We start from the raw sequence: 23,716 nt of genomic DNA on the forward strand, positions 1-23,716 counted from the left end.
GGCACATAATGATTCACCCCTCCTCAGTTTATCTATGTGCATAATAGAAGTGACTATTGAAACTAGACTTCTCAGAGCCATGGTGAAGAGTAGGAATAAACCTAAGTTGTATACACCCTATTACAATAGGATCTTGTATTGTGAGTAACTCAGAGGCTAGATCATAGAGATGGAAAGATATTTTGATTATAAATCAATAGAAGAATCCAAGAAGGTAAAACTTTCTTCTACTAGGTTAAATGGTCATGCAAACATATGGTGGGACTATGTACAAACTGAAAGGTAGAGGAAAGGGAGGAAACTATTAAAATCTAGAATAAGATGGTGTGAAAACTAAAGGCCAAATTCTTACCTTCAATTTATTAGATGAGCCTATTAAGGAATTGGACAAAAAGGAGTACATAAAAGAGTTCTATAAACTCACCATAAGAGTTGGACACATAGAAGATGATCTAGAAAAGATAGCGAGGTGCGTAAATGGACTATGATTAAATATTCAAGATAAAATTATTTTGTTGAACTTTAAAGGCATAGAAGAAGCATATAGAAGAGACAATAGAGTAATGAAATGGATTCAAGAACTTCTTGGAATGAAGAATATATTCTAGATATTAGAGGTAGATAAGCATCAATTAATGGTAAATAAGCAATATTTAGTTAATTTTTCATATTGGAACTTATCAAGATGAAATCTTCTGTGATATAATACCTATGGATTCCTATCACATTTTACTTGGAAGACCATGACAATATGATAGGAAATGTATTCATGATGGTGAGAACACTTATACAATCACTAAGGATGGAAAGGAGTGTATCATACAACCAATAAAGGATAGAGAGGAAGAAGGAAACAAGGGACGTAAAAGTTATGTCTTGTTTTAGGGAAGCAATTTTTAAATGAAGTAAAGAATGAAAAGGTATGTTTTTCTATTACTTCTAAGTTTGTGGGGAAGGGGGCAACAACAAAAAAGGAAGAAGAAACTCTTATAGACTACTCAAAAATTACTTGAATAATATGCTAAAATAATGTCACATGAATTGCCAGAAGGTCTTCCTCCAATAAGAATAATTAGTCATCATATAGATCTAATCCCTAGAGAAAGTTTACCTAATAAGGCTACATATAGGATGACCCTAGAAGAAAATGAAGAAGTAAAATGACAATTCTAGGAATTATAAAATAGAGGGTTGATTAGAGAAAGAATGAGTCCATGTGTTGTTCTAGTAGTGTTGGTGCCAAAAAGGAGTGTACAATGGAAAATGTGCACAAATTCTTGCTCCATAATTAAAATCACTATCAAATATTAGTTCTCGTTGTCATGATGGGATGACCTAATAGGTTGTTTGAGTGGAGCAAGAAATATTTCACAAAGATTGATTTGAGAAGTGGCCACCATCAGATTCAAATAAGGGAAGGTGATCAATGGAAAACAACATTCAAGACCAAAGATGGGTTGTATGAATGGTTGGTCATGTCATTTGGGCCAACCAATGCACCAAGTACATATATAAGGTTGATAAACAAAGTGCTCAAACCATATCTTGGTGAATTTGTGATCATTTATCTTGGTGATATTTTTATTTTTAGTAAAACAAAAGAGGGTCATATGAAATGCTTGTAATTGGTTTTACAAATGTAAGAGGAAAATAATTTATAGATTAACTTTTAAAAAAGCAATTTAATGAAGGATAAGTTTGTATATTTAGGCTTTGTCATCTCTCAAGAAGGACTAAAACTGGACCTAGACAAGGTTAAATCCATTGTAGAATGGTTATCACTTAAGATAAAATTTCAAGAAAGGAGTTTCTATGGCTTAGCTAGTTCCTATAGGAAATTTATAAGAAATTTTAGTGGTATTTGTGGCCCTATTACTAAAACTATGAAAGGAAAAGAACTAATTTTCAATGGATGACAATAGCAAAAAAGAGTTTTTAACCTCTCAATGAAAAGGTAACAACCCAATCTATATTGTTCTTATCAAACTTTAACAAAGTATTTCAAGAAAACTATGGTGTGAGTAGTGCATCCATTAGAGGGGTCCTAAGACAAGAGGGAAGACTTATTGCCTACTTCAATGAAAAGATAAATGAAGCCAAAAAAAAATATTCAATTTCTGATCGAGAATTCTTTGTTATTATTCAATCATTAAATAAATGGAGACATTGTTTGTTGCTTAATGAGTTTTTCCTATACACTAATCATCGTGCTCTATAATATATTAACAACCAAGGTAAGCTCAATTAGAGGCACATGAAATGGGTTGAATTTTTACAAATTTAATATTTTTTCTTAAAACATAAGAGTGGGAAGACTAATCAAGTAGAAAATGATTTGAGTACAAGAAATTTCTTTTTAAACAAAAATTGAAGTTGTTGGATTTGAAGCAATCAAAGATCTATTTGAGGAAGACATAGATTTCAAAGAGGCCTGGGTTGCATGTAAACACCCACTGGGTCAAGATAGAACCCCCATGGTTGGAGTATTTGGTTCAAGAAGGTTTTCTTTTCAAAGGAATTTTTTTTACATACCCCAAGGATGCATGCAAGAAAATTTTAGAATATAAAAACATAGTGTGGGTTTGGCTATTCATTTTGGTGTAGCAAAAGCCTTAACACAAATAAAAGGAAATTATTATTAGTCCAGAATAAGGAAGTATGTTCAACACTTGGTTTAGTGATGTTAGGTCTACTAACTTGCCAAAGGAAGAAGACAAAATACTAGATTGTATCATCCTTTGCTTATTCCTAAAAGGCCATGGGAAGAAATAAGTACAAATTTTGAAATTGGATTACCAAGGATCCAAAGAGGCTGCAGTTGATCAATTTTCCAAAATGACTCACTTTGTTTCCTAAAAAAGAAAAATGATGCTTCTTATATTGCAAATTCATTCTTTAATGAAATAGTAAGGCTTCATGGTCTACAAAAAAGTATAGTTTTAAATCATGATACTAAGTTTGTAAGTCATTTTTGGAGAAAATTTTGGAAGAAGTTAGAAACTAATATAAATTTTAGTTCAACCTATTGCCCACAAATGAATGGGAAAATGAAAGTTGTGAATAGGATTTTGAGAAACATGTTAAGATGCTTATTTGGAAAGAGACCTACTCAATGGGATTTAGTATTGGCACAAGCATAATTCTCTTACAAAAATTCAATCAAAAAAAGCACAAAAAAGACTATCATTTAGATCGTTTATGGATATCACCCAAGGGAGGTACAAAAACAAATACAATAGTTGAATATTTTATAGAATACATATTTCAATTACAAAAAGAAGTTAGAAAGAATCTAGAGAAGAGTACACAAGAATATAGGGAACACATTAATCACCATCAAAGAAACCAAAAATTCTAGATCGGGGAACTTGTGCTAGTATATTTTAGCAAGGAGAGATTTCCTCAAGGGACTTATAACAAGTTAAAATGGAAGAAGATTGGACCATTCAAGGTCTTTTTTTTAGCTAATGCATGTGAGGTCAAACTTCTAGAAGGCATTGATATTTCGCTAATTTTTAATGTTGCAAACTTGTCGCATTATTGCCAAGAGTGAAATTAAGACCAATTCACCAAGGATCAACAAAGGGAGTGGCTAGAGAAATTATTGAGAAAGAGAAGGATTTTTTTTTTTTTTAATGATTTTTGAACCAGAAGAACATGGAATAAGGAGTACAAAGAATAATTGGTTAAATGGAAAAATAGATCAATAGAAGAGGCTATTTGGATGAAAGAATAAAAAATGGCCAAGGAGGGAATTCCAATTCCTAAACACCTAAAAGTTCATGAATATTCAACTCATAAATGTTTCCTTCAAATGGGGTCGGCTGATATAGGAAAAATTTGTCATAATATTTTTTTAAAGATATGTTTTTAGTAGTGGGGTGGAGGTCTTTTATTTTTGGAAGAGATTCTCTATTTATAGGAGGCACTGATTTTTCTCCCACAAAAGTCTAATTTTTTGGCTTTTTTCCTACTATCCTCAATAAGACGTAACCAGGGTCCCAAAAAAAAATCAATGTTAGTGAGAAATCTAAGGATACAAATTGAAGTTCTGAACCCCAATGAGTTTTTGATGTTGTAGTCTTTTACCTTAGATTCAATCCTATTAAGGAGAATGAATAACTAGATCCTAACTAATAGAATAGTAAGAACATACATAACACATTAGATTGAGACCAAAATTAATTGTATTGATGTATTCAATCACTATATCATATATTGTTGGCATTGTGATTGTCATTGATGTCAACTGGTATAAGAAATATTTGTGCAGTACTATTATTGTTGCATACTTAATGAGATGTCTTTGATATTCATCGATTAGTGAGGAAATGTCTTTCAACACAAAGACCTTTGGAGTCACTGGTACACAAGTTAGTGTTGACTTGTGCAAGGACTGCAGACCGGTATAGGATATGGTGGTAGTGCATTGTTTCTAGCTGACAAGTGAGTTAGTGTCAACCGCCAATCGGTATGCTGAAGGATGTTTGGATAAGAAACAATAGGACTCCCACCGGATAAAGTAGTCACCATAAGAAGTAGTTGACATGATGATGCGGTCATAAGATTTGACTCAGACTAAAGTTTAGTAGTCTCATGCATGACCAAAGCTCTTTGGACAGACAAGTGATCAGTGACTAGTGGCAGAAGATAACAGAGTTACACCAATGAACCGGTGATACAGGTTGAAGGATGATATTGACCAAGAATCTCAGAGCAATGATTGGTAAGCTGGATGTGATGACCAAAGGTGAGTCAGTCATGGCGAGATATCATCAAACAAATGGATAGTGAAGTCTACAACAGTTAACAACCAGTTAAGGTGAGGTTTGTGCAGATTTTTTGGTTCGCATTAAAAAGACAGAACACGACCCAGAGGTTGGTGAAATTATGAGTTGCAGAGGCATTCAAGGATGAGTTGCTAGCGAGATTGATGGAGAGTGCGCCGAGAGAGTGCAGGAATATTTGAATTTCAAATCTACCTAGTGTTAGGTGTAAACTGATTGAGGAATCAACGGGTATGTGTTGGCGAAATATGGTATAAAGGTTTTTGGCGAAAACCAAAATGATTGATCAAAAAATTTGTAAAGTGCAAATCCTATGAGAGGCCATCCAAAGTGCAGAGTGAAGAGTGAGGAAGTGCTAAGTGATTTAGCAGAGCAGAGTGTGTGTGAAGTAGACCGGCAGAGTGCAGAGCTGAGGGTATGAGCAGAGGACCAAAAGAGTGCAGAGCCGAGGGTATGAGAAAAGAACCGATGTAGTGCAGAGTAGACACAATCGGTGCAAACAAAGTATGAGTTTCATTGTGATCTGATCAAGATATCAGTAGCTATTCTAGCAGATCAACTTCATGTTCCTTTCTAACCATTGCAACTCAAAATCCCTTAACCGGGTGGACTTTAACAGGTCCCTTTGTAAAATCCCTTAACCGAGTGACATCTTAATTGATGATCCTAAGTCCTTTAACAAGGCTACCTCTAACAGGTTAAATGCACTAACAGGCCTTAAAGAAAATCCCTTAACCGAGTGGCACCTAACAATGTCTTTGTAATCTCCTAACAGGGATGGCTCCTCACTGGGCGTACTCCAGAAGAGTGCAAATTTTGTGAGTTTCTACTCACATCATGGTTTTCTCCCATTTGGGTTTCCATGAGATAAATCTTAGTGTTATTGTGTATCTTTTCATGCATGCATGCTCTCCTGCAATAATTGTTTGTATTGATGAATATTAAGTTAGTGTAGACTTGAGTAGAAAGGTTTTAATTATGTAAAATCGGTAAAGTTTTGATTCACCCCTCCCCTCTTAGCACCGGTTGGGACTAACATATACACCCTTATATCCCCCCTTATACATACATGTCATACATCTCCCTTCTATATATTCTCCTTTTCCTTATACTTTTATTATATTGCCTTATATCCACCGTACTTTTGGTGATCATATCTTACAATCTATTTGTATCTACAAGATGGAATATGACCCATACTTAGTACTGATAGTTTACATGTTATTTTTTAATCCCTGAGCTCTGCAGGTATGATGCAATAAGATGTAGAATATTTTATGGATGTTTGTTTGGCTACTCTTTCCTTGCCAAAAGTTGAAAAGGTAAATTTGAATGTGTAAATCTCTATTTGGGCTTAAAATGAACTCTTGTATTAGCAAGAGTCATATCCTATCCTCAACCCCTATAGAGCTATTCAAAATTGCCAAAAAAATTAAAGTTCTTTGGGCCTTGTTGATCAAACTTTTTCCTTAAGGGCTTCACTAACTTTGTTAAAGGGGTAAGGCTCATCGTTGAATCCTGATCACTAAGAGGTCCTTTATAGACATTGATTTTTTCTAAGGTTGTCAAGCTTTGAACCTCAATGTTTTTCCCTAAAGGTTTAGCCTCTTCTTGGTATGAGGAAAGACTTCTCCTCGATCCTCAATCCTTGAAGTGTGTCTTGAAGGCATTTTTCACTTTAAGCCTATCAACCACAAGCATCACGCTTTCACCTTACAAACTTCATCAAATTTGTGAATTAGGCCAGCTAATACCCAAACACTTGATTCTCTTAAAAGCTCTCTTAAGTGCTCTAAATTATTTTAATTTGTTAGGTTTCGACCCCCAAGTGTTAACCTTAATGGTTTAGTCCTTTGAGGTAACAAGATAGGTTGAAACCTTGAAACCTAACCCCGAATAAGCTGTGAAATAAAAGAGTAAGTTTATCAAGCTTCAAACTTGTGTCATTCTTCCCACATCTTCAATAAGAAAGGGGTAAGTAGGAACCTTGATCCTCGATCCCTGATATGCTCTTGGTGCAAAATCATCAAGGAGGTAAGTGGTAAGCCTAATTAATGACTCATGAGTCTTCTTTATGATATTCCAAGAGGATCAACCCTTGAGCTTTGTTGGTGTAATTACACTTTACTTAAGTTGACTTAGGATAATGCATCTCATCATAGTTTGGATATGAGACACTTAGGGAAGTGTGTACAAAGGGATGATGCTTGTAGGAGAAATTCCACCTTTTGTGGTCTTATCTTGTTGTTTCATTCCACATTCAGTGGGTGATCCACCTCTTGTGGAATATTATATTATTTCTCCTACCTACCCCTACTTTTTCTTACCCACCCCTACTTTTTCTCACCTACCTTTGTTTCTCATTGAGCCACATGTCATGATTGTGTGCTCACATATCCATTTGGCCTTGCCTATATAAGCATACCCATATTCATTGTATTGGTTAATCTAGTTGATCTCTTTTGCATATTGATGAGAATATAGTTTGTTCTTGTCAAACTATTGTCTCTCTTTTGTGTGCTTTTCATTGTGCCCTTGATCTTGGCAAAATCTCACATGGTATCAGAGCCATTGGGGCTTCATTGATTGGTTTTGGGAGACATCTTGGAAGGCATCTAATTTTGGATTTGAGGTACTGTGCATTTTGGAAGCATCCTAGAGCATTTTCGACCTCACCATTGCGTCTGGGAGTCATTTCCATAAAAATCGAGTATAAACTCGTCCATTGTTGGCAAAAGTTGAATTTTGGGTGTTGGAGGAATTTTTTACCCAATTCGAGTAGTATGGTACAATTTTATTAAAAATATATATTTTTTTTAATCTGCGAATATTTTAATTGAATGATATTAATCGCAATTTTTTTTTAAAACTTGGGCATTGTTAAAAAAAGGCGGTTTATTTTTTAGAAATTTGTTTTGGGTTTCGAGGGGGTTAATTCACCCCACCCCTGACCCACATCGTACCAGTTGCAGATTTAGTATCGGGGTCATACCCTACACAATTTGCAAGGTCGTACCACTTGCTACCACGTGTGTACCCTCCTCCCCATTGCCACCTTTCCTTTGAGCTCCACCGATACTGGTCGTCGTGCAGCTTCGACCATCATGCAGCTCAAACCATCGTGCTACCGACCTACCACGTGGGCTCCACCTGCCGTGCTGCTGGCCCCGACCACCACCTCTTGTCGTCTCCAACGACCTCACTACTAGCCTCGACCATTGCTACCAACCCCGACCACCACCTGCGACCTTTGGCAGTGCCTGTCGACGACAACTCCTGTCGATGCCCGCTGCTCCGTGTCGCCGACCCCACCAAACCTTCCTCCCTCTGGCGAGACCCATGTCTTCCATGTGCCAGGTGACCATTGGCCCATGGGCTAGACACCTCTACGCACACATTATCGCCACCATATGGTATGACCTATCCAGTCAGTGCGCCATGTCACTGTCTGTACACTGCCACATTAGCTTTTCATACAGTCAGCCTACGTCAGCATTGTTAGGAATCCCACAGATACTGAGAGGGGGGGGTAAATCAGTATCTAACTGGTAATTAGAATTTCTTAACTTAAAACATGCTGAACATATTATAATAGAGTACCGGTATGCAAGAAATAATGCAATAAACAGAATCAAGAACATCCACATGAAAAGCACACCATAACACAAGGATTTAACGAGGAAAACCGGTGTGGGAAAAAATTCAGTGGGATTTGTGACCCACAATATTCACTCACTGGCCAATAAGAGAATATTACTTACAATAGGGGCCTGCACATGCAGGAAGGCCAACTGCCTAGAGCTCACTGCTCAATGGGAAGTCTCACTGACTTACAATGTGGATTATACAAATCCAATATCTTGTACTACTTTACAATAGCATCTATAATGCCAAATCTAGTACCGGTTGCTGCTCTGCTTCTTACATAAACCTTTTAGCCTATATTTCGCATAATAGGTCTGCCTTATATTTTTCCTTTTTCTTCACTTACAAAATGTCTACAATGATCTCTTTTATATATAAGAGTCATTTTACAATTTGCCAAGTCGGCTTACAAAGTTTTTACAATAATAAACAAAATATAATATAACAAAATCCTGTCGACCTCTGTGCCGGTATACTTCCTTTCTTTGTGCCAGTGTTGGTGTTCTGAGTGCTGGTGTAGAGTGTGATTTGTTGATGCTGGTGCACTATCTTGTCGGTGTAATGCCTTACCGGTGCCATAGGATTGCAAGGTTGCCATCAATGACAAAACCTTCAATCACCTACAATGTCTCATTAGAGTGTGCATATGCCAACAATCTCCCCCTTTGGCATTGATGGCAACACTCATGAGAAATTTCAAAAGTTTATCCAAAAATTATCCAAAAAATGTGAAGTCCAAAAATGTTACCAAAAATGTGTGTGCTCCCCCTGAGCATGTGATTCCTGTGATGTTGAATTTTCTCATCCCACTACTCCCCCTTTGGCATCAATGACAAATGTTGTCAAGATGTCAGTAGAGTTTGTGGTTTCAACCTTGTAACTGGGTAGTTACAATTTGAAATAGATCCACCAAAATCAAGTTTATACTCTCCATAAACTTTTTACTATCTCTTATTGTTGTCTCTGTTCTCTTAACTGTACTGGTGAGATGCTGCAAGTGCTCTGCCGGTGTTTTCTATCCCTGAATTAGTGCCTAAGATACTTCCTTCTGTAGTGATGCTAGATAGTTCAATCTTGGACTCAGTTTTAATCTTAGATGCTTTGCCTTATTCACTATTCTTTCTTTCTCTCTTTCCAATTTAAGTAAATCTTCTTCAAAATTTGTTATCTTCTCCTCAAAAACTGATAGTGTATCAGGTGAGTTAACAAAATTATCTGCAAGTTTATTGATCTCATCCTGTACCTTTCTCATCTTCTTGTCTATATCTACAGTCAAAAGGTTTGTCTTACAAGTGTCTTTGTACAAAGTTTTGTACTCTTTTAATAAAATTACACAATTCCGGTAGAAGTGTGTCAAAATCTCTGTTACACTTCTTTATTTGCTCATCAAAGAATTTCTGCTTTTCAATTTCTACTTTATCTTTCAATGTCTCTTCCTTTATTTTCTCAATGTTTTCTGTGATATATTTATACAAGGAATCAAGTTGCCCTAAAGAATCTTTATTGTCTATATTACAATTAGGAGCAATTACCTTCAAAATTGTTATGGTGTCATCAATTGCCTTATAAGCTTGTGAGCTACAATCTGTTATCTTTTTAATTGAGTCTAATAGTACCTCAGTCACATTAGTTGATTTGTAGCCTGATGATGAACCAACATTTTGAATACCGTTAGTGGAAGTAACCAAGCTTGTATTGACCTCTGGTAGGTCTGTTTGTGTATGCATTTCCTTAAGCAGTGGTTATTCTACTTCTCCAATTGTCGGTGGCATTGTTTCCTTATGAACCTGTTCCTGTTTATGTTCCTGTTGCTATTCCTATTGCTGTTCCAGAGCCTTTTGCTCTGTTTGTTTCTCTGTTTGTTGCATTGTCTCAGTCTGGGTCTGAGTCTCTACCTTTTTCTCTTTGTCTTCCGTCGGTCTCTCCTGTGTGTTATCAGTTAGCTCAGCTACCGGAGGCTCACTAGCCATGTTAGTCTTATCAGTTATATCTTTGTCTACCACAATGTTGATCTTTTGAGTATCAACATCCACAGTATATAAGACTTCAGGATTAGGATTACCATCCTCTACATCCATACTTTCAGCTGTTGTTTTTACCGGTGGAGTAATCAAAAGAGGTGGGGGTGGGGGTAAGTTATCTTTAACCTTGATGCTAGGTGGTCCACCAACTTTACCTTTACCCTTGTCTCTTTCTTTCTGATAAACTTTTATAGGTTTGGGGTTCCTATATTCTTCTTGTTTTTCTTTTTCCACAAGGAAATTGTCCCATGCATTTTGTGTCTCCTCAGTTACCTCATTAACTCTTCCAACCATTAAAGCAATGTGTCGGTGTGCAATAGAAAATATTGACCGGTTGGCTTGAGCAATTAAGTCATCAATTTCTTTGGGTGAATTCACCGGATATACAACAAGTAGCTTTTCAATCTTTATTTTCTTGTCCAGTTCTATTACTACTTGTCTTCTTGCTTCTAGTCTCTTAAATAGTTCATCTAGAATTTCATTTACTACTTCCATCAAACATTTCTTATACATATCCATATGCAATATAACACTGTTTTCAACTTGTTCTTTTTCATCAGTTGTTAGAGTGTCATATATTTTCTCTATATTTTTCAGTTTCCCTTCCTCTGTTATTTCATTCAACAGTATGTCAAGAGGGGCCAAGTCCTTATTTATCCTTTTCTTATTTTTGGATGTCAGTTTCTTCTTCTTTGGTGTAGCCTTTCTTATCGGAGATCTCACTGCTTGTTGTTTTTGTCTTGTCCTACTGGGTGAGGGTGTGGTTGCCAGTGAGGGATCTATTTTCCTTACAACTCTCTTGAAAGTTGTAGGCATGTCACTTTCCGAAGAAGTACCTACCGGTGATAGTTGAGTTTCAGGTTGTGCAGCTACTAGCTCATCCTTTGTTATACCGGTTTGCTTTAACACATCTTCTTTAATGGCCTTTGCTTGTCTAGAACCTTTTCTTACAACTACCTCAACCTTTTTCACTCTTTTCTTTGATTGTATTTGGCTTTCAATAGTTTCTACACTACCAAATATTTCTTCCTTAGGTTATCTGGGGGCTTCCAGAAGTGCTTTAGCATAAGTTTCAATTATATGATCATCTGTTTTGTAGCCCATCTCTATTACCCAAACAGTCCTGAGGATGACTGCTTCCATCTAAATCTCATCCTTCTTGATTACAAAGCATATTTCATCCTTATATTTGTCAACAATCTTTTGTGATAACCTGATTCTTTTCTTCATTTTGACTTTTAGTGCTTGAAAGAAATCATGAATATTGTTTTCCTTATCTTCTCCCATATTATTGAATAGTTCGGTTAATTTTTTGCCTACCGGTATATCATATCCAAGTTCTTTGTAGCCTATAATGGGAACCTGCTTGGTTATATGTAACATTAGACATACTAGCAGATTTCCAAACCTGAAAGTTCCTTTCTTATCCTTCTTAATCTTTCCAAGGTTGTCAATTAATTCATCCTTTAACCACTTACATACATCAATATTTGCATTATCAGTGACCATATCATAAGCACTCTTAATGCATAAACTTGAAACTGAATTAAGTCTATTCGCATGAGTAGCTTTATACCCTAATATCATGCTGATAAATCTCACATTAATGTATGTTACATTATTTACTCTTAGGGACCTTTTATCGAATGTGGCACCAATTAGGTTTATAACTAGGTCATTGGATACCTTCTTAGTTTTGTCTGGTCTTTTACTGGTGGTCGGTAACCCTGTGACAAATTTCACAGCTTTCTTAGTGATTTTGTGGATTGCATCTAGCCAGAAAAATTCACCATGTACCCTGCTTAAGACTATCCTAATCACATCCTTGGTGAATTCAGGAATGCTAAAGATCTCTGTAAATCCTAGGGTCTCAATGATCTTGTGTTCATCTTTTACATTGCCAAAATCATCACATATCACAGTTTTAAACATGGTTTTAATCTCTTCATCTCCTAATTCCTCAATGTTGCAGTGGATGTAAATTCTGGGGTCTTCAGCATAAACAACTCCCTTGGGAATTTGGGAAAAAGTGCCTAAGGTATCATCTTTCTTTTCTACCTCGGGAACTAATTGAAATACGGGCCTAGGTCTTTTTATCACTTCGACAACAATAGGGTTTGCTATATATTCAATTGCAAAGGTGGATGCCATGATAAAATACCTTTTACTACCTTTAGGATGGATGATTGCTTGAAGTGTTCTTGCCTCTTGCTCGAAAATGCCTTAGCTCAGAATCTTTGCGCTCTTCGTAGGTTTGAAATCTCAGTGAAATGAAATGGAGCCAAAACCTCAAATTTATAGTATCTTTTTGCCATCTACCACATTAAATGCATGTCGGTTAAGTATTCACTTAACATTGTCTGCCGGTAACAAGTAATTTCCAACTTATTTCTAGTCGAGGGAATAATAGCACATGTGTCATTAGATTGCCAAACCCTCAAGGAAACTTTCTTCAATTTGATGAAGAACTTCCTGCCAGTGGAGCATTGCTTTGTCCTGCCGGTGAAGCATCACTTTGTCCTGCTAGTGAAGCATTGATTGGTTCTACCAGTGGAGGAGTATTCCCAATATTTAGATCAGCTTTTCTAATCCATTATTTTGAGAATTCTTGCTTAACCTCTTCAACTTTTTCTTTGCCCTTCAAGATAGAACTTTTGTTGTCTACCGGTGATCCTTTAGTTCTACAGAATTTTGCAATATGCCCAATCTTATTACATGCATAACAAGTTACATTATTCTTCCGAATAGCTTTCTCATAACCTATGCCGGTTTGTGTTCTACACTGATTAGATAAATGTCCAAATCTTCCACAAACATAACATCTCACATTCATTCTGCAATTTTCAAAGTTGTGACCAACTTTGTTGCATTTTGAACATTGACCGGTGGGTGTGTTGATATTCTGATAATTTCTAGATCTACATTCATTTGCTCTATGACCATACTTATTACAGTTAAAGCATTTTCCATTGAATTTATAAGCATTAGGTTGTCTTACCGGTTTGCTGTGATCCTGAGTATTTGCAGTACCGGAGCTTTCACCAACTTCAAAGCCAATTCCAGAAGTGTCACCTTTAGGTTTTTGATTCTTCGGCAAGGTGCCAAGTTCCTCTGAGCTTTTCTTGAATTTTTCTTTATGTTGATTTGCAGTTTCTAGTTCTCTTTCTAAGACCTCTTTCTGTCTCATTAGTTCATTTGAGTCATTCTAAGTATGCATTAGATCTGTCTTCAACATGTCATTTTCATAGCTAAGTCTTGTGTTCTCATTTGCTACATCACTTAGTCTTCTGCTAAATTCTTCTTCATTCTTCTTCCTATCCTCAATCTCTTTACAAAATCTCATAGTCATATCTTGCATCTCATTCTTTGTTGTCATGTTCTCTTGTTTCAGCTTGCTTATCTGATCATTAAGTGATTCCTTTTCATCATTCTCATTTTGCAACTTTTCACAAAGTTCTCTTCTCTTATTTCTTGCAACAATAAGATTCTCTTGAAGTGCCTGAATGATATCCTAAGCTGCCCTTAAATCATCTTCTAGTTTGATATTTTTCAATTTCTTTGCATCATAATTTGAAAGAGCTCCTTCCAATTGCTTCATCAGATTTTCCATCTTTACCGATGTCAAGATCTTCCTCAAGTTGTTAGGCTTCTAAAAATAGAGGACCAAGCTCTGATACCAATTGTTAGGAATCCCACAGATACTGAGAGGGGGGGGTTGAATCAGTATCTAACCGGTAATTAGAATTTCTTAACTTAAAACATGCAGAACATATTATAACAGAGTACCAGTATGCAAGAAATAATGCAATCAACAGAATCAAGAACATCCACATGAAAAGCACACCATAACACAAGGATTTAACGAGGAAACCCGGTGTGGGAAAAACCTCAGTGGGATTTGTGACCCACAATATTAACTCACTGGCCAATAAGAGAATATTACTTACAATAGGGGCTTGCACATGCAGGAAGGCCAACTGCCTAGAGCTCACTGCTCAATGGGAAGTCTCACTGACTTACAATGTGGATTATACAAATCCAATATCTTGTACTGCTTTACAATAGCATCTATAATGCCAGATCTAGTATTGGTTGCTGCTCTGCATCTTACATAAACCTTTTAGCCTATATTTCGCATAATAGGTCTACCTTATATTTTTCCTTTTTCTTCACTTACAAAATGTCTACAATGATCTCTTTTATATATAAGAGTCATTTTACAATTTGCCAAGTCGGCTTACAAAGATTTTACAATAATAAAAAAAATCTTGTCGGCCTCTATGTCGGTATACTTCCTTTCTTTGTGTCGGTGCCAGTGTCCTAAGTGCCGATGTAGAGTGTGATTTGTTGATGCCAATGCACTATCTTGTCGGTGTAATGCCTTGTCGGTGCCATAGGATTGCAAGGTTGCCATCAATGACAAAACCTTCAATCACCTACAATGTCTCATTGGAGTGTGCATATGCCAACAAGCACCTTTTTGAAAATACTAGACCCCTCTCCGTTGAGCAGTTTGATTTTTTGGGTCAACTTTGAAGGCCCATAACTTGCTCAATTTTGCTCCTTTTTGGGTGCAATTTTTTTTTATTTGGGATAATTTTTTATGCTCTCCACAATGGTGTGGTTATATTCTGATTTTGGTGAATAGGTGTTTCATAACTTTCAGATTCTCTCAGTTGTACCTATCCAATCCTCAATTTTGCAACTTCAAAGGCTTCGTTTGGGCTCATACAACCTCCTTTTCAGGTGCCATTTTTTTTAAAGTGCATATTTTTTTTTCTACTTTCATAATCCATCATTATTTTGTAGAGATTTTGAGTGGATATTGTACTTTCATAAATTGGTCTTTTTTGACTTATTCGGTACTTGTAATTTTCTTGGATCTTAATTTAGATATATTGCATTATCAGTTGAGTCTTTTTTGGCCTATTTGAGGTATTTGTAAATTTGAAATCAGAAGTCCACTTTTCCATTCTTTGCAAGTGACCCATTGTACACACACTAAGTATAAAGTGCCAAATCATCATTTTTATTTTTATTTTTTGGGGGGGGGTTCTTTGATTGAGTGAATTTGGGGGGGTGTCTTGTGTGATTGTGCCTCTCTTTCCTTGTGCTCTTTCATTTTCGTTGCTACGATTCCTCATAAATTTCCAACTTTAACTCCACATAACTATGCATCTTGGAAAATAAGAGCATGGAGCAAAATAATGGAAAAAGGACTCAAACATTACATAGATGGAACAATAGTAGCACCAACAGATCCTAAGGTTGATCCTAATTCTCAATTAGAATGGCTCACTAAAAATTGCATGGCTCTTGGAACTTTGCGTAAGTATGTATCAGATGACCTCATTTTTCATATTGAGAAGTGTTCTACAATCAAAGAGGCTTGGGATATCTTTCAAAAATTGTATGGCCAAGTTGATGAAATCAGAAGCTACAAGATTGACAATGAGCTCACCAACTTGGATCCCAAGAGTTTTGATACAATCCAAGATTATGTCACCAAAGCAAATGAGCTAATAGCAAAGCTTAAGGATTGTGGAATTGACAAAAAAGATGCTCAATTGATATTCAACTTGTTGGACAAGCTTTCACCTGAATATGCAGCATTTGTTTCTAGCTTCCAAACCCATCACTTGACAGTGGGGAGTTCCTACACTATGCCTTTATTTGATGCTTTCACAGAATAGTTGATGTTGGAACAATCTAAGTTGTTGAACATGGGGATTCTCAAGTCTTAAAAGTCCAAGGATTTGGTGGCTAATCAAGGGAGTCAAGGCAAATATTCCAATAAGAAGAAGAAGAAGCAATCTAAGTCAAAGCCACAACAGGAAAAGGGACAATCATCCTCTCCATCACAAGGAGATTATTCATCCTCTTCCAAGAAGGGAAATCAACCTAAGAAGGAAAAACCAACTTGTGCTTATTGCAAGAAGTATGGTCATGATGAGCATCGATGTCATACCAAGAAAGTTGATGAGTTGACAAATCTTCTTAAGAAGAACAACATCAATTTGCCATCTGCCTACAACAAGAAGGAATCATCTCCTTCCACTTCCTCACAGTCTAAGGGAAAAGGGGAAGCATTTGTGGCTACAACAGGTTCTTCACAGCAGTGGATACTTGACTCGGGTGCCTCTTATCACATGGGTTCTACAAAGGAGCATTTTTCTTCATTGGAGACATCAAAGGCACCTCACATTTACATAGGTGATGATACACAAGTTGAGGTTGAAGGGAAAGGTTCGGTTTCCATGGATGATGGAACATTTGAGAATATTCTTTATGTTCCTAACTTGTCTACCAATCTTCTCTCTATCTACCAAATCACTCACTATGGGAATGGGAAAAAGGTTGAGTTTACACCTGATTTAGTTGTGGTAAAAGAACTTGATAATGATGCCTTGGTAACAGTGGGACAAGTCAATGACAACTCAAGACTTTATTCATTCTCCCACTTTGCGCCAAGTTCCTCTTCTAGGGCCTTACTCATTCAAATTTAGAAAGTAAGCTATTGCATGAGCGGTTTGGTCACCTCAACTATCGCTATCTTTAGTATCTTAGCACTAAAGACATGGTCACAGGTCTACCTTGAATCAGTTTTTCAGAGGGTGTATGTTCAATATGTTCCATGGGCAAGAATCTCAAGGAGAAGTTTGATAAGGGGAAAGCTTGGAGAGCTTTGGAAATTCTTCAACTTGTTCACAATGATGTAGTGGGTCCATTTCCATCACCTTCATTCAGTAGGGCCCGCTATGTCCTTAACTTCATTGATGACTACTTCCGCTTCACTTGGGCCTATTTTCTTGTTCATTAGAGTGAAGCGTTTGACACATTTATATTCAAGGCTCATGTGGAGAAGCAATCAGGGAAAGTGGTCAAGATCCTTCGCACAGATAATGGAAGGGAATATGTGAACAAAAGACTTGAGGATTTTTGTACATTTGAGGGGATTGATCTTCAGCATTTAGTTGCCTACACTCCACAATAGAATGGAGTTGCAGAACGTAAGAATAGAACTCTCAAGGAAATAGCTAGTTGTATGATACATGCACATTCTCTTGATCTCGCCTTTTGGGCAGAGGCTATTAGTTGTGCTACACACATCTAAAATCAGGTTCCTCACAAATCTTTGATGGGTATTACTCCTTTTGAGGCTTGGGCTGGTAGGAAACCGATTGTGAGACATTTCAGAGTCTTTGGGTGTCCAGCATGGGCTCACATTCCTCTACAGAAACACAAGGCATTGGAACCTCAAAGTAGGCCTTGTATTTTTGTTGGATATCCTGAGGGTGTTAAGGCATATCTATTGATGGATCTAGAGACAAATGAGGTGTTTATTGAGAGGAGTGTTCATTTTGAGGAAATCTCTCCTAGCTTAGCCTCACTTCCTCCCCTAACTTCCTCCATTGTGGATAGTGATGAGAGTGATTTAGATGATGAGACTCCTTCAACTCTGACTTGCATGGTTACACCTCCGTAGGGTCCACTAGCAGTTGAGGAGCCTCATCCTGCACCTCCACCTAGACCTCGTTGAGATCAACAGACACTTGAGTCAGTGGGTTCTCTTTTTGGGGATCCTTTAGATACATAGAGGACTCAATCACAGCATCAAGACCTTCCACATGCATACATTTCTACCACTTTCAATTCATAGACATTTTAGGAAGCATCAGGGGTTCTTGAGTGGGACCAAGTTATGGAGGAAGAGTATAGCTCCTTGATGAGGAACAACACTCGGGAGTTAGTCTCTCTCCCTGAGGGGAGAAAGATGGTTCAATGTAAGTGGATCTATCAGACCAAGTTTGCAGTGGATGGTAGTGTGGATAAGTATAAGGCTCGACTTGTTGTGAAAGGTTTCGCATAGGTTCCAGGTGTTGACTATACTGAGACCTTTGTGCCCGTAGCCAAGATGAACTCCATTCGCTTGACACTAGTTATTGTCGTAGCTCATGGTTGGGTTGTCCATCAGATGGATGTGAAGAGTGTTTTTATTCATGGGGATCTTGATGAGGAGATATATATGGAGCAGCCACAAGGTTTCTTCCAGGATTCTTCATTGGTTTGTCGACTGTAGAAATCTCTCTATGGCCTTAAGCAGACCCCTAGGGCTTGGTATGCCAAGATGGATTCCTTCCTTCTCTCAACATGGTTCACCAGGTGTCATTCCAATTTGAATGTCTACATTTTACAACAGGATGACTCACACTTGATACTTGTGCTCTATGTTGATGATTTGATCATTACAGGGAGCACCTCATCCATCATTAGCAGTGTCAAATCTGCTTTGCATGACAAATTTGCTATGACTGACTTGGGTCTTTTGCACTACTTTCTCGGGATAGAGATTTCACAGTCACCTTCTGGGATTACACTTTCGCAACCCAAGTATGCTCTTGATCTACTTGCATGCTTTCATATGGCTAATTGTAAGCCTGCATCGACTCCCTTTATTTTTGGAGTCAAGCTTGAGGCTAAGTGCTCTTCTCCACTAGTTGATGCCACATTGTATCATCATCTTGTGGGTAGTCTCATCTACTTGACTCACACACGCCCTGACATTTCATTTGTGGTTGGCATGGTTTCCCGCTTCAAGTAGGAACCACATGAGCTTCATTGGAAAGTCACCAAACGCATCCTACACTACATCCATGGTACACATCATTATGGGATTCACTATGCAGGACACACATGACTTTGCTTGGTTGGCTACACAGACTCTGATTGAGCTTGCGATCTTGATGATTGTAAGTCTACTTCTAGTTACAACTTCCACCTTGGTTCAGGCCCCATTTGTTGGCAGAGCAAGAAGTAGCACGTGATTTCTCTCTCTTTGACTAAGGGTGAGTATCAAGGGGTTGGTAACATAGTGACTGAGACTATTTGGCTTCGGCATATTCTCACAGATTTTGGGTTCTCCACTCTATGACGGATAGTTCTGCATTGTGAAAATCAGAGTGCTATTGCAATCTCGAAGAACCCAGTTCAGCATCAGTGGACCAAACACATCAAGATTCATATGTACTACATTCAAGAGCTGATTTAGGAGTAGGTCATTAATTTGCAGTATTGTCCTACAGCAGAGCAGTTTGTAGACATATTCACCAAACCCTTCACTAAGAGTAAGTTCTAGCAGTTGCGAGCTCTCTTGGGGGTGTGGGATGTTTCATTAGGGGGGGTCAGCTGACTTTTCCTTCCTCTCTTATGGGGGGTACTTTTTCCTCTATGAGGTTTTGTCCTTCTTCTTTGAGAGTCTCTTTGTACATTTATCTCTTTTGGGGGGGAGTTTTTTCACATTGGGTTTTCTCCCTTTCTCCGTTTGTGAGAGATTGCATTGCATAGGTTTTCTTGCATTTGCATGTTGTACATGGGTACCTATCATGGCCTAGTTGTCGGGGACCCATCTTGCATTGTTGACTTGAGTCTTCATTCCCATAAGTTGCACTTAAGGGGGGGTGTTGGTATAATTATTTATTCTTATAAGATATAATTACACTTTACTTAAGTTGACTTAGGATAATGCATCTCATCGTAGTTTGGATATGAGACACTTAGGGAAGTGTGCACATAGGGATGATGCTTGTAGGAGAAATTCCACCTTTTGTGGTCTTATCTTGCTGTTACATTCCACATTCGGTGGGTGATCCACCTCTTGTGGAATATTATATTATTTCTCCTACCTACCCCTACTTTTTATTACCTACCCTTATTTCTCATTGATCCACATGTCATGATTGTGTGCTCACATATCCATTTGGCCTTGCCTATATAAACAGGCCCATGTTCATTGTATTGGTTAATCCAATTGATCTCTTTTGCATATTGATGAGAATAAAGTTTGTTCTTGTCAAACTAGTGTCTCTCTTTTGTGTGCTTTTCATTGTGCCCTTGATCTTGGAAAAATCTCACAAGCCTTATACTTTCTCTTTATGAAGTTTGCCTTGTTCATAAAGGAGATAAGGAAAAACATTGAACCCCAACACCCAACAATCTTTTCTTATTTTCAACTACTTGATGAACCTTATACTTTGATGATATGGACTAAAAGTCATCCGCTTATGCAATGCCATGTAGTGACGAGATGTCTTGAGTTGGCATAATGTGTATATTTGCATTAGCATGTGCACAAGTTATAATGTTTCAAAAAGATATTCCCTTGTTTCTTGGCTAATGCCCCAAGGGTTCCACCAGCGTGCATTACAATAATGCTAATATTTAATAGTAGGTACTATAAGACCTTCGAGGAGGTAGTCATGAATGTCCACCTCATATAAAATGTGGAAGAATATACCAAGCATGCAAACTATTTGAAAGAAAAAAACAAAAGAAAATGATTTCATTAAACTACAACGATTGTAGAATATACAAATGTGAATATCAAAAATATCTTGGAAACTTATAAAAAAAATGCAATCAGAAGGTGTAAAGCTAGATTCCACAATATTTTCCAAGATCTTTCTCAAATGTGCCAAAATAGATAATTAGAACCATATTTTTATCACATGTTACAAGTTTTAGTTTGAAAAGAGGGTTATTAAACTAGTTAGCTTTTAGTCTACCTAGGAGAGTCATATTCACACTACACTTAAGCTCAATCAGGAGACATCTTTCTTTTTGTCTCACCTCATGTGGACTCACCAATAAAGCCTTACACATGTTTCACATTTGGAGGGGTAGTCAAAGTTTCACTCCTAAATTCTCACCTCTTAATCCTTACCTTTATAAGGAAGGCTCTTTTGTACATTTTTACAACCCATGCTAATGATATTTTCTCATCTTGCATATTCTTTTTTGTGGATTTTTTTGAGTTTCCAAATAGATTTTGGCTGCTCCAACATGGTATCAAAGCAAGCTTTCAACTCCAATCCCTTTCTATCTTGAATTTGTGAGGGTTATAGGCATCAAGTTTCACACGTTGCACCTTGGAGAAAAATGAACACGATTGTGCTCAAAGAGATCACGAATATTTTTTGATATAACACTTAGGTATTGGAGATAAGAAAAAGTTGAGGATTTTTTGTGGCTATCCATCACAGGTTGTATCATTGTTGTGTCATGATACCAATCTAAATCAACATCTCAATTTGCATGCCAAAATTTGCTCCTTTGTCATCCTATAGATTGTTTTTTTTATTATTGCACGTTGCTATTTGTGTAGATACCTATGTAGTGTTGATGTTAACCTACACAAGTCTAATTGATAGTCGTCATTGTCAACAAATATCTCCTTGGAATATCTTATTTGCATGGAATATTTTTTTTCCTTCCAAAGGATATTTTGTTCACCACTAATTTGTCAACTATCAAGGAATATTCATCAAAATATTTTGTCCATCAAGGGAATATTCTTGCACATGTGTGTGTTGATGTTAGGATGATGTTGTCAACAATCCCCTAAAATTTTCCCCTTCATTATTGGCCTATTTAGTCTTTTGTTTCAACTTTGGGAGCCTCATTCTCGACTATATATTTGTTTTTTTGAATGATATTTTTATTAAGTAATTTTTTGTGCTCTAACTAGAGGTATAATTTAATTTTTAGTATGATGTAAATTTTTTTTAAATCAAATATTATTAAAGGACACCATTTTTGAAACTTCAGAGGACTCATTTGGGCTCTTATAAACTCCTTTCTAGGTGTTTCTTTTTAACCTACCTAATTTTTCAAGTTCTACATAGTGGTATTGTTAGTTTTCTTGACCGTGTTCTAGAATTTTAAATTTTGAATACGCTTCTTTTGAAGTTTTGTACGTCAAATCCACTTTATGAAAATTATAAATGCACTAAAATAAATTGCCAAATCACAGTAAACTTTTTGGGCTACATCATGTTTTGATTAACATGGCTTTCATTTTCATTTTTTAAATCTTTTTTGAGGTTTGTAAGGTATGCTTGAACTCTATCTTCATTGTCCACCTAATGACATAATCTTGTAAGAACTCTAAAAAAATATGCAAGTTTGTAAAGGGACTCATATAAAGTGTCACCCTAATATTGATTTTGTGTTCTTTAGGGAGGGAATTTCACACATCTATTATGTCTCTTTTGTACTTGCATTAAGTTATAGTGAAATGGGAGGCTTTGTTGTGTCCTTTTTTTGTAATCACAACAACAAATCCTGGTGATTCTTCCCTCATTTGTGTGTGCCTTGAAATTTAACACACCCTTTTCAGATGATTGTACATCATATTTGACCTAATTCTACTTCTACATCTTGTGCACACTTTCGTGTCCTTTTTTGTTAATGCATGGTAGCTTATGCAAGATAAGATCTTCCTAACCTTCCTTGTTCTATTATTTATCTACATGCTTCATGTCTAATTTATATTACATACTTGCTATCGGATGCATAAACATTGGCACCGACTCACATCTGTTATCGGGCTTAATTATATCAGGCATATTTGTTATCGGGTTTAATAAATACACCGCTTCATTTGGCATTAACATTGGTTAACAAATGCACCGGTTGGATTATATTCATCGTGCACTTTGAATCATCGGTGTTTATATGAACCGATTCATTAAATTGATCAGTCATTATATTATGATATTACAATATGCTATCGGGGGTTTCTGAACCGATAATCAGCATTGTGTTAATGGTATAATTTTAAAGGCACCGATCAATGGGTGCATTGATCGGTCATGCCTAAAAGGCATGACCGGTCAATACACCAATTGACCGGTTGCCTAAATGATATATATGCCAATTGAATTCATTTGGAGAAGATATAGAAAATATTAAATGATCTCTCTCCTTCAGACTTGCAGATAAAAATCAAAATTATTAGACATTGACATAATTCCTCATATCCATATATAGCATTCATAGTTCATAACTTGTTCTTTAATTAAAAATGAAATAACTTTACATTTTTTAGTTGATCGTCCCATATATCTTCCTTGTCAGCATTAACAGAGAATTATTACATGGTTATGCTAATGCTTCCTTGGTTTCAATGGATCGATAGAGGAATTTTTTACTTTCTAGGGATATCGCATTGACCTTTCTCTTTATTTCTCTTATGGGGAGGATATTTCAATTGATCATATTTTATGAGATTCTAGTATGCATGTAGTTTCATGTACATTTTAGTAGTGCACTATAGGTCGCTCATGCATTGGTGTGTATCTCTTATCTTGATCAGTATTCCTTAGAAGTACCTTGATTCTAGTGGACACTAGTTCATCTTTGAAAAAGTTTACAACTTCGACATATTTTAGGAGTTATTCATCACCCCTATTCCTATTTTCAAGG

This window comes from Cryptomeria japonica, chromosome 5 (assembly GCF_030272615.1).
Source record: "Cryptomeria japonica chromosome 5, Sugi_1.0, whole genome shotgun sequence".
NCBI lineage: Eukaryota > Viridiplantae > Streptophyta > Pinopsida > Cupressales > Cupressaceae > Cryptomeria > Cryptomeria japonica.